This window comes from Poecilia reticulata, chromosome 1 (assembly GCF_904066995.2).
Source record: "Poecilia reticulata chromosome 1, P_reticulata-male-v2, whole genome shotgun sequence".
Lineage (NCBI taxonomy): Eukaryota > Metazoa > Chordata > Actinopteri > Cyprinodontiformes > Poeciliidae > Poecilia > Poecilia reticulata.
In genome coordinates this window covers 4,014,437-4,030,693 of record NC_088830.1, presented here as the reverse complement: position 1 = coordinate 4,030,693, position 16,257 = coordinate 4,014,437, and the positions used below count along the sequence as shown (strand labels likewise).

General features: G+C 39.5%; 1 long non-coding RNA gene across 1 annotated transcript; it reads right to left on the bottom strand.

Moving 5' to 3' along the window:
* Nucleotides 1-13,202: 13,202 nt before the first annotated feature.
* Nucleotides 13,203-14,308, bottom strand: LOC103461661 (uncharacterized). Its single transcript, XR_014089819.1, has 2 exons — nt 13,472-14,308; nt 13,203-13,372 (listed from the first exon to the last, which is right to left on the bottom strand). It is a non-coding gene; the product is annotated as an uncharacterized LOC103461661 (long non-coding RNA).
* Between the last annotated feature and the right edge of the window lie 1,949 nt (nt 14,309-16,257).

Sequence of the window (16,257 nt, the reverse complement as noted above, 5' to 3'; positions counted from 1 at the left end):
GATCCAATCACCTGGCAAGAGCTCCTTCAAAAGGCGAAGCAACCTCAGATCCACCCGCTTCAGCTGTGCTTCAACCCACCTCCTCCCCGTTTCCACCACCAGCCTCCCGGACGCCTCCAGGTCCCCTCAAGACTCCCCTCTCCAATCTCCACTCCACCACCAATGACTGGGCCCGGGGGAAGACCTACCTGAGCTTCGTTCGAGCCGATCATTCAAGCTCGCTGCGATTCTCAGTACGCACGCCTTCCGCCGGTGTCCAATCACCAAATTCTCAGTCCAATAAAATTGTCTAACTGCTGTTTCTTTCTCTGTGTGAGTCTCTACAGATTGAATTACCAATTCAAAGATTTTCATTTATACAGCATTTTATAACTACTAAAGTTAACATAGTTACCTGATTATGTTATAAAATGGAACCATGTGCCTGGAAAATACATAATACTGTCCTTTCAACTTCTTGATGCAGAAAACTCTTAGATTAACCATTGTATTGTTATTTTAAACTTTAAAATTCCTGTTCAGTGTTTCAGGAGTTCAAGAGAAAGACATGACAGACATGATAATGTCTAGAAGAATTACAGGTTTGAAAAATGTAAATGAAAGGATAGTTTCTACTGTGGGTGAAGAGAAAGGTTCCTGATTTACAGATAAGACAATTAGGTCTTTATCTCTCGGGCTCTATTTCACTGTTTCAATACAGAGCTGATAATAGCAGGACAACAAACCGCCAGTCTATAATGCTGCCAGCAGTCACATAGCATTTCGTCTCTCAGCTTGGCTGTGCTAGACAGCAGAGTGTGTTGAGGATACTAATAGCATCTCTGACTCTCCCGATTATCCAGTTGATGAAAAAACGTTGTCAGACTTTGCCATATGTTGGCGTCTCTGAGCCTCAGCAGGAGCTTAAAGATGCAAAGTCACACACTCCTACCAGGTGAACAGCTCACCTTTCGTTACAAGGTGAATGCGGGAACATTTCCCAGCATTCACTCTGAGAATGTCTGTCAGGTCCTACTTTTCCATAACTCCATGTGTGTATAGAACAACCCAAGAATGAACTGACAGTGTTTGAAAAATAATAACAACCCACAAATTATTAGACAACAAAGACAATAAAAGAGAAAAATCATAGCATTATAAAATGCTTGTAGATTTGTTTTCACCTTTCCGTTTTCTCAAAATATGATTTAGTTATTCTGCTGTTTTTCTGATGCATGTTATTTAATTTCAGATTTCTTTTAGCATGCCTGAACATAGAGGGAGTTTCTATGGAAATCTAAGAAAGGCACCATGTTGCAAAAATGTAATTAGAAGTCACACAGCCACACATGGACGGGGTCCAAAGCTCTCCCAGTCCTTCCTAGCTCATCACTGTTACTGTCTCCACTGCTTGCACTTCCTCACACTCATTCCCAGCTTCAGGCCCCTCTCAGTGCTCCAAGCAGCCTGCTGTCACTCTCTTTACACCACAGAGCAGCACTGCTTCCCATCCGAGCCCCGCAGCGCTGAGCAGCACAGCTTTCATTCCTGCGTGACAGAGGGGGTGACAGTAGAGGCGCCAGGGTGGTAATGGAACCAGAGACACCAGCTCTCGCTTCCAGGCCGACAAGAGCACAAATGACCAGCGCAGGACTCTCCCCTGGAGCCAACTCAAGCTTTCTGCAGTCAATGTGTTTTTTCATTGGGAGTTTTTGAGTAATAAAAAGGGTTTTCTGGGAAAATGATGCTCTTCTTTAGACCATAATTTATGCAAGTGTTGGATTAACTCAAAATTTTCATTGATTGTTAGTTCCATTTTAATCTTTGGTTAACAAACATGTTTATAAGACATACATTAACAAGGATCATTAAATGAAAAACTGCTGTCTTGGCACTGGTCGATGCAGTCATTCTCAGTACTGCATTTCCGTGACAAATGTGCACAAATCTTTGTTGATAATATGCTATTGTCAATAAAACACAATTTTGCAAATGTGGTGTTTCCATTAAACCATTAAATAGGAAATTCAGCTAAAATCATTTGAATAAGTTTGTTCAACCAATAATTCATAAAAAAAACATGCAGCTCCATCATCCGCCAACCACTTCCTGTCGTCTTCTTCTTGTCTTTCTCCAGTAGTAACATCAGGTTGTTGATCACATGACTGAGGCAAAATGCACTCCAAACAGCTGAAAAACCACCTAATGCTAGTCCAAAAACCTTAATGAAAAATGTGGTTTTTTTTTAATTGGCTTGTTTCCACTGAGCAAATTTACAGCTTGACATGTTGTGTCCAACAGCAGGAACCCCATAAGAAGCCGTTCAGATAAACATTACATTATCAGCAAAGAAGAAGTTTCTGAAAGGTTTTTGTCCTAGTGTCTTTATCCTTTATCCAACATGGCAACAAAAACTTGTGGTTGTGCAATTATCAAGTTTAGAGATAATACATGGCCTGGCAACAACCTGCAGGTTTTAAACTGGCCTAGCTTCTTTTGAGCAGATCTGCTTAGTTCAGTTCATGTAACATCCTAAATTGCAATTTGTTGCATCAAAATGAACAAAATACTGTTTTCCTTTTTTTAACCAATTGGTGTAGAAATAACCGTCTTTGTGTTTTTAGTCAACTAAAGCTACAGCTTTGGTCTTGGAGGGACAAGTAGTATTGTATGAAATTTATGTTTTTATAGATTTATATTTTGCTACATTGTTGTTCCCTCATCAAAAATATAATGGAGAGTTGCTTTGATTCTTTCATAGATGTTTGAGGAATCCTTTAATCTCGTGGCTATAGACTGGTAAAACCCAAACAGTAAAATTAGGACAATTTTGGACAACCTTTAGCATCCTCTTAATGAGACTGTCATACAACAATATAATGTTTATCTGAAGCAAACAGCATCAGACCATATGATGGATGTTGTTCAATGTTTTGGCAAGAAAATTGGGTTTTTGTAAGAAATTGTTCAGTTTGAAGAGCTCCATTTCACAAATATCCAGAGGTGCTCTGCTAAGTGACTGAAGTATTGTACTAATTGTGTAAAGTGGGCTCTGTTTTCTAAATTGCTCTTAAGCACTTGATGAAACATGGTTAAAAAAACAAAAATGAACAAATGCTATTGAACTGTTTGTGAACTCATAACAGACTATCTGAGAGAAAGAAAAAATTCTAATGAAATGGTAACAGAACTTTGAGGAGTTTTGTAATGAAACACGAGAACATTTATTGTTGTCCCAAATTGTCCAGAGGTAAAGCTTGTGGCTTCTACAGAAGACAGTCAGATAATCTATTGCTGTACCCGCAATTAAACTAATAATAGCTGCACTTCTTTGTTAATGTACCTTTTCTCTTTATCTTTTTTTGCAATTTTTATTGTTGCAACTAAACAGGGATTTCCATCGACAACAATCAATTTCTATTCACTCAACTGCAGCAATTGTTTTACACCTTCTTTCCTCAGAAAAAACTGTCTGAATGCGCCTGACATTCTGCCATCCCAAATGACTATAATTAAAGGTCTTTAACTGGCCAACACATATTATTTTACCTTCTTGTTATGGTTTTACAATTAAGTGACTGCTTAGAATTAATTAAACTACCTTATTAATTACTAGCATTAATGATTGGATCAAATACCTTGGCTTTGGCAAATTGCTGCTTTCGCTCACAAGAAATAACAGTATATCCATTGTTTTACCTTTTTAATAGTTTTGTTGAACATTCAATTAAGCAAATTAGTTTTTGCTAAATTAAAATACACTGATACCTCAATAAATGTTGAATAATGAGAGATGACTCTGATTCCGTCGTTCGCAATAATCAGGTCCTAGGCAGAAACTCATAAGACCTCATGTCAGGTCCTTTTCTGAAATTATTCTAGTGGTTTTAATAATCACCAGCAGTCATTTCCCCATTGTGACACATTATCTTTGCCCTGTGGCCATTACACAGAGCTCAAAGATGTTCAAAATTCATTAGCTAATGAAAAAGTGATAATTGTTCATTTGGATGTTGCTCTGATTAGAGCTGTTTTAATCAATTCCTCTGATGCTAAAAGATCAAGACGACCTGTGGCGTTAAAAAGGCAGCGTCAATTAGATGACTTTTCAGCTGGATTTGATTTAAATAAATTAAAAACCAAACTTGCAATAAACCAAGCCTGATTATGTAATTTCTTGTTAGACACACTTAAACATGATGCAGTTTCATGGCTTCAACTACAACTTATTTAGTTTTCTTTAGATGCAGTCTAACCGCATTCTGCCCTGAAATGTATCAAGTCATTGTCCAGTATTCATTCCATCCATCCATCCATCCATCCATCCATCCATCCATCCATCCATCCATCCATCCATCCATCCATCCATCCATCCATCCATCCATCCATCCATCCATCCATCCATCCATCCATCCATCCATCCATCCATCCATCCATCCATCCATCCATCCATTTTCTTACACCCTTGTCTCTTAGTGGAGTCGGGAGGGTTTGTTCAGAATTCAATAGTAAAAAAATTGTTTTCAATTTGATCTTGAAGTCAGAAAATTTACATGTTAAGGTTGAAGAGTAATGTCACATTAGGCCCTGAGGACAGATGGGTGGCTGAATTTAACAGTCAGTGACATGACCCTACTCAGGTGTATATTCTCTAGATGTTAGATGTGATTGCACATTTCTGGTGTGGGGCCTGAGGGTGGATAGGCAGACGATGAGCTTCCCAGGTGAGAAAAAGGTGGACTAAACTCAAATGTTGGTTGGGTCAAGAGCTAAACTCTAGGAAAGCAATTCCGACCAAATGAACACAGCAAATTCAAAAGTGTTAAATGTTTTGGTGTTAGTAGACTTTGTGCAAAAGCAGAGTTAATTTTACACTTATAGAGTCACATTATGTTTATGTTTTAATCCTTTTATTGCCTTTTTGTATATATTAGAACAAGTCTGGTTGAGGATGAATTGCCAGTCATCAGCCTAACCTCTCCCTCCTGATCCCTCCATGGATTCTTCGAAGATTCAAGCTCCAAAAAGGATTATGTAAGTGTTAATATCTCTGAAACCCTACATTTCTGTAATGGAGGCTTGTTGTAAGAGTGTTGTAAAAATGTATTCCTTCGTTCCATTCCTCATTGTTATATTTTTTGTTTGTTATGATCCAGAGACCGACACTGGCTGTCCTACTCAGAGACTGGAGACTGTCTGATGCAGTAGAGGAGAATGTTGGTGTCTCCGGCCAAATGTCACGAACAGCCCAACAACCTGAAGACAATCTGTTAGTGAGTGGACATCTCTTTGGTGGAGTCAGAGAGGAACTGTCTCTTATCAACAGAAACAGAAACTGGGTCAGAAACAATGGGTCTGAATGTCAGGTTGGTCTGTTATGTACTGTAATATCCAGTAATTTACCTGTTAAAAGAAAATGCACTCTATCATATTACATGAACTGCTTGCTTTACTTTCTCCACCTTGTACTTTGAACAATTTCATGCATATGGTATTGAAGAAAAATGTATTAAGCATAGCTGATATATCAGACCTTTTAAAAAGCAATACGTGAATGAAAGCAACATGTGAAACATGCACATTATTCCACGTAGTAATATGTTTTGTAATTATGGTGCACGTTTTGAAATAAATGGATTTGAGAAAATCATTGCCTCTTTATTAAATGTTTATTTTACAAAGAATTTTTAAAAGTTCAAAACAATAAAGTACCTATTTAATATTAATTACAAATAACTCTTAAGAAGTTAAAATACTCTATGAGAGTTAATATTAAGATCTAACACTGAATGAAGTGTTAGTGTTAAATTATTAACTCCAGCAGATTTGATATCTGGCACTTTATAAGAGTTAAGGTACTAACTCTCCAAAAAGAGTTAAATTAACACTTTCTGGTGTGGACCCATATAGACACTTTAAAAGTGTTGAAATCAAATCTGACAGTGTTAATCTGGACCTCCTGGATTTGCTGTGAAGAAACCCAAACCCAGAAACATCCAGGATCATGACGCTCGTAAAGAAAATACTTTAAAGCTCCAGTAAGTCATTTTTACAAAAGTATGTTTTTTACATGCTTCTTAAGTGTCACCATGTCATGACAGTATATGAGGCAGATAATATGTGAAATAGTAGCAATGCTACTGGTCAAAAACAACCAATCAGAGCCAGGAGGAGGGTCTTAGTGCTACCAATCTACCTCTTGTACTCATGGCTAAATGTGCTGATGGCAAAGAAACAACTTGTCTTTTCAGAAAACAGTTTATCTGCCATCATTGTTTTTAGAACCCTTTTAGAACTCCAGGTTATCATTTCATATTAACAAAAAGTTTTGGTTTGTTTTTGACTTGGTTTGCAAATTTAAAATTTTTCTTTGTAGTTTATTAGACAACAAAAGCATGTTGGCTGCGTATTTTTTTTCTTTTTGTTTTAGGTCAAATTCTTGGAAAAACATCAAAACAAACATTTACTCATGCTTGAAATCTGAGGACCCCTGTAGAAAAACCTATTCTGATTATAAATCTTTGTACATACATCAATTCACTTTCAATTCAGTTTATTTATAAAACTCCAGTTAACAACAAATATAATCTCAGGCGACTTTACAAAATGATTGAATCTATTTGTTATTGAAAAAGCAACAGAGTAGCATCTGCTCCAGATTTCCTCAGCTCTTCATACACAGCCTGCTACTATCAGTTTAATATTTGTGCTTTGTGGTCACAACGTCATTCATCATATATTTTCCATTACATCACATTCTCACATAATTTTGACAGATGTTCTCATGTCCTTTAACCGTCCCTCTGGATGTTTTTCTTCAAGTTGACGAGGTGATAAATTAAACCTTTCAGTATTTCGTAAATCACAGGTCTCTCCATAAATCGCCTGGTTGGACTAAGACATTTAAATATTTGGGTTTTATGTTGTTAATAAACAATGACATTACACTCTGAACCTTTTCATGGTAATTATCACAGCAGAGCAGAGGAGACAGATTTGGTGTGTTTTTATTCATGGATTAGCAAGAGCTCAGGGTCTCAACGGTGAATAATGGCTTTCTAATGACAATATTAACCTTCTGAGCAGACAAAAGTGCTTAATACCTCCTTGAGAGCTGTAATGTCAGAGGTCAGGTGCTCTCATAATGGGAAGAACTATCATGGAAATGTGTGTGTGGTGATTTCTGGAGAGAACACTGATGTAAATAGAAGTATATGTTAATGGAAAGCCCTGTATATTCCTCTGATTTTAGTTTATCAGCTTCAGAAGGCTACACAGATTTCTGCTACTTGGTTTAGGAAGCAACTTTCTGGAACAGGCTAATTGTTATACATTCATATAAATATTAAACATTATTCATATAAATGAATTCTATTCTATTCGACATGTAAATTTTACTATTTAAATATTCATTTCACACATTAAAGCACCCAAACGTTTTAAACCCATTAACTGTCATGAGAATAACAGTATCCTCTTGTTCCCATTGACTTGCATGTATGTGTTTCAGGGTAAGAGTTAAGGGGTTAAATATAATAAATATAGATTTTTCTGTTTTATTTTTTCTTTTATGGGTACAAGCTAAGGCTTTCATTGGTAGAAAAAATATAAACATTTACTGCTTTTATAAACTGTTAAAATTCACAGCAAGTCCTTCTTGCAAATACAGCAGATAAAGAAAAACATCCCAGAAATAGAATTATGCAGAAGATACACATTCACCCTTTTTAATGGATTATGAAAAGACAGGAAGTTGTTTTTTTATCATTTTTATTGCTATAACAGTTTGTCAGATCTGTACGTCTGTAATATACCTGAATTATTTTCATGGACACAAACAACTAGCTCTTTGCAAACAGGATGAATTTTAACCTTGATGAGCTTTTTGCTACAGTTAGCAGTTTGCATAACACAGGTTCTTCTCAAAGAATTAGCATATTGTGATAAAGTTCATTATTTTCCATAATGTAATGATAAAAATTAAACTGTCATATATTTTAGATTCATTGCACACCAACTGAAATATTTCAGGTCTTTTATTGTTTTAATACTGATGATTTTGGCATACAGCTCATGAAAACCCAAAATCCCTGTCTCAAAAAATTAGCATATCATGAAAAGGTTCTCTGAACGAGCAGTTAACCTGATCATCTGAATCAACAAAGTAACTCTAAACACCTGCAAAAGATTCCTGAGGCTTTTAAAAACTCCCAGCCTGGTTCATTACTCAAAACCGCAATCATGGGTCAGACTGCTGACCTGACTGCTGTCCAGAAGGCCATCACTGACACCCTCAAGCAAGAGGGTAAGACACAGAAAGACATTTCTGAACCAATAGGCTGTTAGCAGAGTGTTGTATCAAGGCACCTCAGTGGGAAGGAAAAAGTGTGGCAGAAAACGCTGCACAACAAGAAGAGGTGACCGGACCCTGAGGAAGATGGTGGAGAAGGACCGATTCCAGACCTTGGGGGAAGCAGTGGACTGAGTCTGGAGTAGAAACATCCAGAGCCACCGTGCACAGGCGTGTGCAGGAAATGGGCTACAGGTGCTGCATTTCCCCAGGTCAAAGGTCAAGACACTTTTGAATCAGAAACGGCGGCAGAAGCGTCTGACCTGAGCTACAGAGAAGCAGCACTGGACTGTTGCTCTGTGGTCCAAAGTACTTTTTTTGGATGAAAGCAAATTTTGCATGTCATTCGGAAATCAAGGTGCCAGAGTCTGGAGGAAGACTGGGGAGAAGGAAATGCCAAAAGGCCAGAAGTCCAGTGTCAAGTACCCACAGTCAGTGATGGTCTGAGGAGCCATGTCAGCTGCTGGTGTTGGTCCACTGTGTTTTATCAAGGGCAGGTCAATGCAGCAGCTATCAGGAGATTTTGGAGCACTTCATGCTTCCATCTGCTGAAAAGCTTTATGGAGATGAAGATTTCATTTTTCAGCACAACCTGGGACCTGCTCACAGTGCCAAAACCACTGGTATTTCTTTAATATATGAAAACAAATTATAAAAAACTCAGTAATAGGCACTAATCTATCTGTCTATACATGTGTATGTATACATACACATGTATAGACACACACACACATACGCACACACACAGTTGTGTTTTCATATCTTGTGGGGACTTTACAAGGATAGGGTTAACTCTGACCCTAACCCTATCCATCACATACCTAACCCCTAACTCAAAAACAGCACTTGCTCTCATGGGGACAAAGAAAAGGTCCCCATAAGGAGCAGTGGTCCCCACAACCCCACATTGTTGACAGAAATAGGTTCCCACAAGGATATAAAAACCTGATACATACACACACAAAACAAAAACTAGCTAACATATATATATATATATATATATATATATATATATATATATATATATATATATATATATATATATATATATATATATATATATATGTGTGTGTGTGTGTGTGTGTGTGTGTGTGTGTGTGTATGCTTCTGTTTTTACTTTCAGAAGCAGACGGCAGATGTTTTGTACACAGAGCAGTATTCCAGTATTCATGTAGTTCTGTAGCACTGATGCACAATCAGTTTGAATACTGAACACCTGGTTTCGACTGAGACATTTCGATGCGGTAAGGATACAATTTGTCTTGTGCTGAGACATTTGAAATGTACTTGTCAGGTCAAGAATGTGGTGGATTTGAAGAAAATCCAATTGTAAGGTGATGAAAGTGTGCCTAATTTAGATTCACGACAGAAGGGTACAATCAGTTTCCCTCTGTTGTGAAAATGTGAGAAGACGCACGGAGCGAAAGGCGACATTTTACATAAACAAATAAATTGAATTTCTTGGGAGCTGCATCTTCCCATTTTTTTACCCCCCAAACAGATAAAGCCACTGTTCCCATTATGTACAAATGCCAATGGAAAGCGATATTCAGCATAAAGGACAGAAAAAAAATACAATGTTTCTTTTCTAGCTTAAACACACACAAAGAAACTGGTTGGATCCCAGAATCAGTGGGGCACCGGGGCATGAGGTGACTTTGTGGCACTAAGTCACAGTTTCTTTAAAGTAGGCAAATTACTTATTCGCCCTGAATCTCATTAATTCAGTCTGGTCCACCTTAGAATAGATATGCACAAGCGTTGAAAGATTCTATTAGCAGTTTGGAATTCATGGAATTTATATTTGTTGACTTTCTTACTTTTCTCGAGTAAGAATATTGGGCTCAATCTAATTTTTTATTTCTTATTGCGCAGAACTGCATAAGTAGAAGTAGAACTGTTGCTTCGTGTCTGGATTCATATTCCCATTATTTACCTAAATTAATCTAGCATTCTGCTGGCTCCAACCTCACATTTCCTATCATCATAACATCTAACTCTGCAGGACAGCGAATAAATCTAGGAAATTCATTTCCTGTTGGATTGTTCCACCCACAATGGTTACCTTATTTTTGGCTGTTTAACTGCGATCCGTCCAGACAACTGGAACTGTTCAGTGAAGCTAAACAAAAATAAATGTCCATAACAAAGCACATCGGCTTTAGGTTTACAATTAAAAATAGATATTACCATATGATCAGGGGTTGGAGAAAAGACATGCAATTATAACAGATCAAATTGAGTATGTGCTCCGCCTCGTGTTTTTAGGATCAGTAGTTTCAGAATTCAGTTAGCAGATTTTCTGAAATCATGAGGTGATGGTAAAAATGAGTTTGAAGAGTGGGATGCAGTTCATATCTCATGCTCCTAACAGGATTTTGGCAAAAATAATAATAACTTAGTTGACCATGTGTAAACCCAATGTAGCCATTTAATAAAATGATTCCAAGTGCTTTGTTGGGCTGCTTGATTTCCTCAGTGCCAAACTATTAAGGCATAAAGCTCTGGAAAAATGAACTGCAGTGAATCCCATTGAAATGCTCCTAGTTATTCCACCAAATATTCTGAGTTCAAACTGTTTCTAAATGAATATGAACTTGTTTTCTTTGCGTTATTTGAGGTCTGAAAGCACTTCAAACTCAATGTTCGTTATTTTGATCATTTCTCATTTTCTGCAAATAACTACAAAATTTTTGTTTGTAATTTCAAAGACATGTTGTCAGTAGTTCATAGAATAAAAGGCCAAAGTTCACTTTACTCAAACATTTACCTATGAAACTTAAAATCAGAAAAACGGATAAAATTAAGTGGTGTCTTAATTTTTTCCAGAGCTGTTTAAATGATGATAAATATAAATTTCCTTTAAAAATAATTGGAATCATAATTTGCAACAAATAATTTCCTCACCTTAACAGTGCTGTGTTGTGTTTTGTTTTGGATGTTGACATAAATGATCCATAGCACAGCAATAAATGGAAACTAAGGGGGTGGCGTGTCAATGAATTATTAATGTCCGTGCTTTGCCCACTATATGGTTAATGTTTCACATTGAATGTCCTGCATAAATTTGTGCAGTTTTACACAGAAACTTGCTCACCAAACATTAGTATGCACAATGTTCTGTCTTTCTGCATGGAGGTAGATGTGCTCTATTTTTTTCCAGGAATCATACAATATGTAAATTTACTGATAAGGTCAGTCAAGTTTTTTTCTCTAAAAGCTACAAGAGCCACCAAGCTGCCATAGCAATGACCCTCCATTTCCTATGCTTAATGACTTGAATAAATTTTTTTCCAGATTGTCATTACAAGCAAAAAAAAAAAAAAACAAACAAAAAAAAGCGACTCGTCCACAAATTTTAAAATGCTTTGCTTCATTTGCCGTAGATGTAAATGGAGAAACATCAGGAGATAACACATTTTGATCCTTTAATGAATTTGTGCAGGACCTCACTGTCATGCCTTTGTAATTTGATCTAGAATCAAGATATGATGCCACCTGTCACAGAACTACATCCCCTTTCTCCCCCAAACGCCTCCAGTCCAGTTTTTGTGTGCAGCATGTGTTAAAGATTAAAAAAAAACCAAAAGCATCTCTGTCTGAAATTGTGCCGACAGCTGCTTAATGTGATATTTGGTGTGGGTAATAGGTAATAAGTCAAGCGAGGTAGCCTCCAAGACCTGTGGTTGAAGCCTGTGAGCTTCTATAAATGAATGGAAATGAGTGTTTAGTGGTGTGTAATCAGAGGGTTTTAGGGAGGACATGATGAATAATTCACATGATTCCTCCCTCCACTGCCATGGACACAAACACACAACTATTCATGGGGTTTAACTAGAACTGTGCAACTCAGGCTCTGTCGAAAACTATTCCTGCCTCAGTTTGTTAGGAACAATTTGGATTTATTTGGTTATTTTTAATTATTTATGTCCGTGTTACTCTGCTATGTTTTTGCAAGTGCCAATCAAAGTAAATAGGAGCAACTATAAAAAGAACCAAGTCTTTGCTGAATCCAAATAGAAAAGGATAAAACAGTTTTGACAGAGGGAGGAGGACAAATGGAGACCAAAAACCAGTCAAAATGTTGTGAGCTCCATAGCGCCCCCTAGGTGAATTTCCTCACATTTCTAAGCTCTGTGTAGTGATTTTTTTTTTCATGTAGGCTGGTTGTGGTCTACACAGTATGGACTTTGAGTAGGCCAGAAGAACTATCCAATAGGGCAAAAACTCTCTTACATGTTTATAACCCATGCATTTTGTTTATACAGAAAAAAACAAACAAAAAAAAAACAAAACAAAAACAACAACAATGATTTACTGAATACATTAGGGAGGGGATTTGGCAGGGGTGTTTTGTAAAATTCCAAATTTTGGAGTTTTATAATGTTATAATGTCATTCCCTCATCAAAAACATACATGTAGTGTAGTCTTGATTTTTTCATGCATGTTTGAAAGAATCAAATCTCCCCTTGTTACAAAGCACCGCCCATTTCCACAAAGCCCCTCCTCCTTGGAGCTGCAGCTGAGCAGCTCCCCCAGCTGAGCTCCCTCAGACTAGCAGCAGCAATTAGCAAACACCTGGTGGAACTGTGGGTCTACATGGAATTCTTTCTCAGGTCAATGGCAAGGCTTTGTTGTGATGATGTGTTGAAGGCAGCGTGTCAGAAAGAGCAGGAGCTTCTTAAAGAGACAGAGGCACAATTTCAATGCATCAGTTTGTGAAGTCAAATTTCTTTTAAGTTTTATTTCATATGTACATCATTTTTGTAACAATTGAAGGTAACATAATTACTTGATTGAAGTACAAAATGGCACAATGTGCCATGATGGGCTTTAACCTTCTGACCCACATGCAAATCAACAAGTCCGAAATAAAGGTAAGGAGTTTTATTTCCTTGCAATAACAGAAAAGTAGTTCTCCTTGATCCTTCCAGGAGCGATTGAGTGGTGCGGAGGGAGCAGCGGGCAGGCAGACTTGCAGGTGATCCACACGAGAGGAGACAGCAATGGAACAGATCCCGTAGGTGAATCCAGAAACTGATCTAGAAACGGAAACACAAGGACTTTAAACCACTGGAAAAATATCAAAGAGACAGATCAAAACAAGTACTATGGACTACAGGAGAGGGCTGAGAGACTACCGGTGCACGTTAATCATCCAGCACTGAGTGAAGGTTCTGCTGCTCCTTTATCCCCACCACTGATGGGGCTGATGAGGTCCACCTGTGTAGGCTGCCCAGGTTCCTCACCAAGATCTTCGCTGGAAAGATGCATCACTCACACACACACACACACGGGAACCCTGACACTACCCCCCTTTTAAAGACCGCCTCCAGGCGGTCCGGATGAAGATGACCGATGCGAATCTTCAAAATCCCTAATAAGATCAGGGTCCAGAATGAAGGAACGTGGGACCCATGACCGTTCCTCAGGTCCATAACCCTGCCAATCCACAAGATACTGGAACCCCCTTCCCCGGCGACGAATAGCCAGAATCCTCGTGACGTCATATGCAGGGTGACCATCAACCTCCCGGGCGGGTGGTGGGGGTCTGGAAGGAGGGCAGAAAGGGCTGGAACGGGTCGGTTTAATAAGAGAAACGTGAAACACAGGGTGGATCTTTAACCCATCAGGAAGCCTGAGGCGTACGGCTGAAGGACTGAGAACAGAGGTTATTTCAAAGGGACCAATAAAGCGAGGGGAAAGCTTACGATTGGATGATTTGAGATTGATGTCACGAGTGGAGAGCCAAACCTCTTGTCCAGGAGAATATGACGGTGCCGGGGTTCTCTTACGGTCTGCCCATCTGCGGTTGTCCTCGGCTGTCCGGTTGAGAGCCGCATTGGTCTGTGTCCAGATGTGTCTACAACGGCGGATGTGATGGCGAACAGAAGTGACGGATGCTTGTAGCTCATCTGAAGGAAACAGAGGGGGCTGATAACCAAGAGAGGACTCAAAAGGTGATAGGCCCGTGGCTGTTGAGGTGTGACTGTTGTGGGCATACTCCACCCAAGGCAAGTGCACACTCCAGGATGAAGGGTGCGACGAACAGAGACAACGAAGGGTAGCTTCAAGCTCCTGATTCAGACGCTCAGTCTGACCATTAGTCTGGGGATGAAACCCAGAAGTGAGGGCAACCTTAGCTCCTAGAGCGGTGCCAAACTCCTTCCAAACTCTTGAAACAAACTGTGGACCCCTGTCTGACAGAATCTCAGAGGGATACCATGCAGACGAAACACATGTTTAGTTAGAAGATGGGCAGTTTGCATGGCAGTAGGAAGTTTACGTAAGGGAACCAGATGGCAAGCCTTAGAGAAGCGGTCAATGATTGTTAGAATGGTGGTGAAACCCTTTGAAGGTGGTAGCCCAGTAACAAAGTCCAAAGCTATGTGCGACCAGGGACGTTTGGGAACTGGAAGAGGTTGAAGCAACCCACTGGGGGGTTGATTGCGGGTCTTATTGCGAGCGCAGATGGGACAGGCAAGCACATAGTCCTTGACATCTCTATACAACGACGGCCACCAAAAGTTTCGTCTGATCAGAGAGATTGTTCTGTTAATGCCAGGATGGCAAGAAAATTTTGCAGTATGGGCCCAATGAATGAGACGAGCTCTGACAGATGAAGGAACGTACAAACGGTTGGGTGGTCTATTTATGGGACCGGGTTCAGTCTGTTGAGCAGCCAGTACCTGGTCTCTAATCTGCCAAGAAAGAGTTCCAACAACACATGATGGTGAAATAACAGTGGTTTCAGGCATGTCATGATCAGGGGAGAACTGTCTCGAAAGTGCATCTGGCTTGGTGTTTTTGGATCCAGGTCTATAAGAGATAGTAAAGTTGAACCTGGAGAAAAAGAGGGACCAGCGAGACTGTCTGGGATTTAATCTCTTGGCCTGTTGAAGGTAGGCTAGATTCTTGTGATCTGTCCAGACAACAATGGGATGCTCCGCCCCCTCTAACCAGTGACGCCATTCATCAAAAGCCATCTTTATTGCCAGGAGTTCTCTATCACCCACATCATAGTTTTTCTCCGCTGGCGAGAGACGACGGGAGAAAAATGCACAGGGGTGCAGTTTGTCATCAATAGAAGAAATCTGTGACAGGACCGCCCCTACCCCAGAATCAGAGGCATCCACCTCTACAACAAACTGTTTCAATGGGTCTGGTTGAATGAGGATGGGTACATTGGCAAACCTCCTCTTCAAATCTAAGAAACTTCGCTCAGCTTCTGGTGACCAATTGAAATTAACCTTGGTGGAAGTGAGACGGGTAAGGGGAAGAACAGTTTGGCTATAGTTTTTAATGAACCGACGGTAGAAATTAGCAAACCCCAGAAAACGTTGAAGCTGCTTGCGGGATGTGGGAGTCGGCCAGTGCAAGACCGCTTGAACCTTTGCTGGGTCCGTCTTCACCTGCCCGCTCCCCAAAACATAACCCAGAAATGTCACTGATGAGGCATGAAACTCGCATTTCTCCGCCTTGACGAACAGCCGATTCTCCAAAAGACGCTGAAGAACCAGGCGGACATGTCTCTTGTGTTCCTCTAAAGATCTTGAAAAAATGAGAATGTCGTCAAGATAAACAAAGACAAACTGATTAAGGTAGTCCCTGAGGACATCATTGACTAATGATTGGAACACTGCTGGTGCGTTCATGAGGCCAAAGGGCATAATTAAATACTCAAAATGGCCAAGTGGTGTCCTGAACGCTGTTTTCCACTCGTCTCCCTCCCTCATTCTGATCAAGTGGTAAGCATTACGGAGGTCGAGTTTGGTAAAAATGGTGGCTCCCTGAACGAGTTCAAAAGCAGAGGCAAGTAATGGCAGTGGATATTTATTCTTTGCGGTGATTTGGTTTAACGCCCTGTAGTCAATACATGGTCTGACTGTTCCGTCCTTCTTACCAACGAAGAAAAACCCGGCTCCCA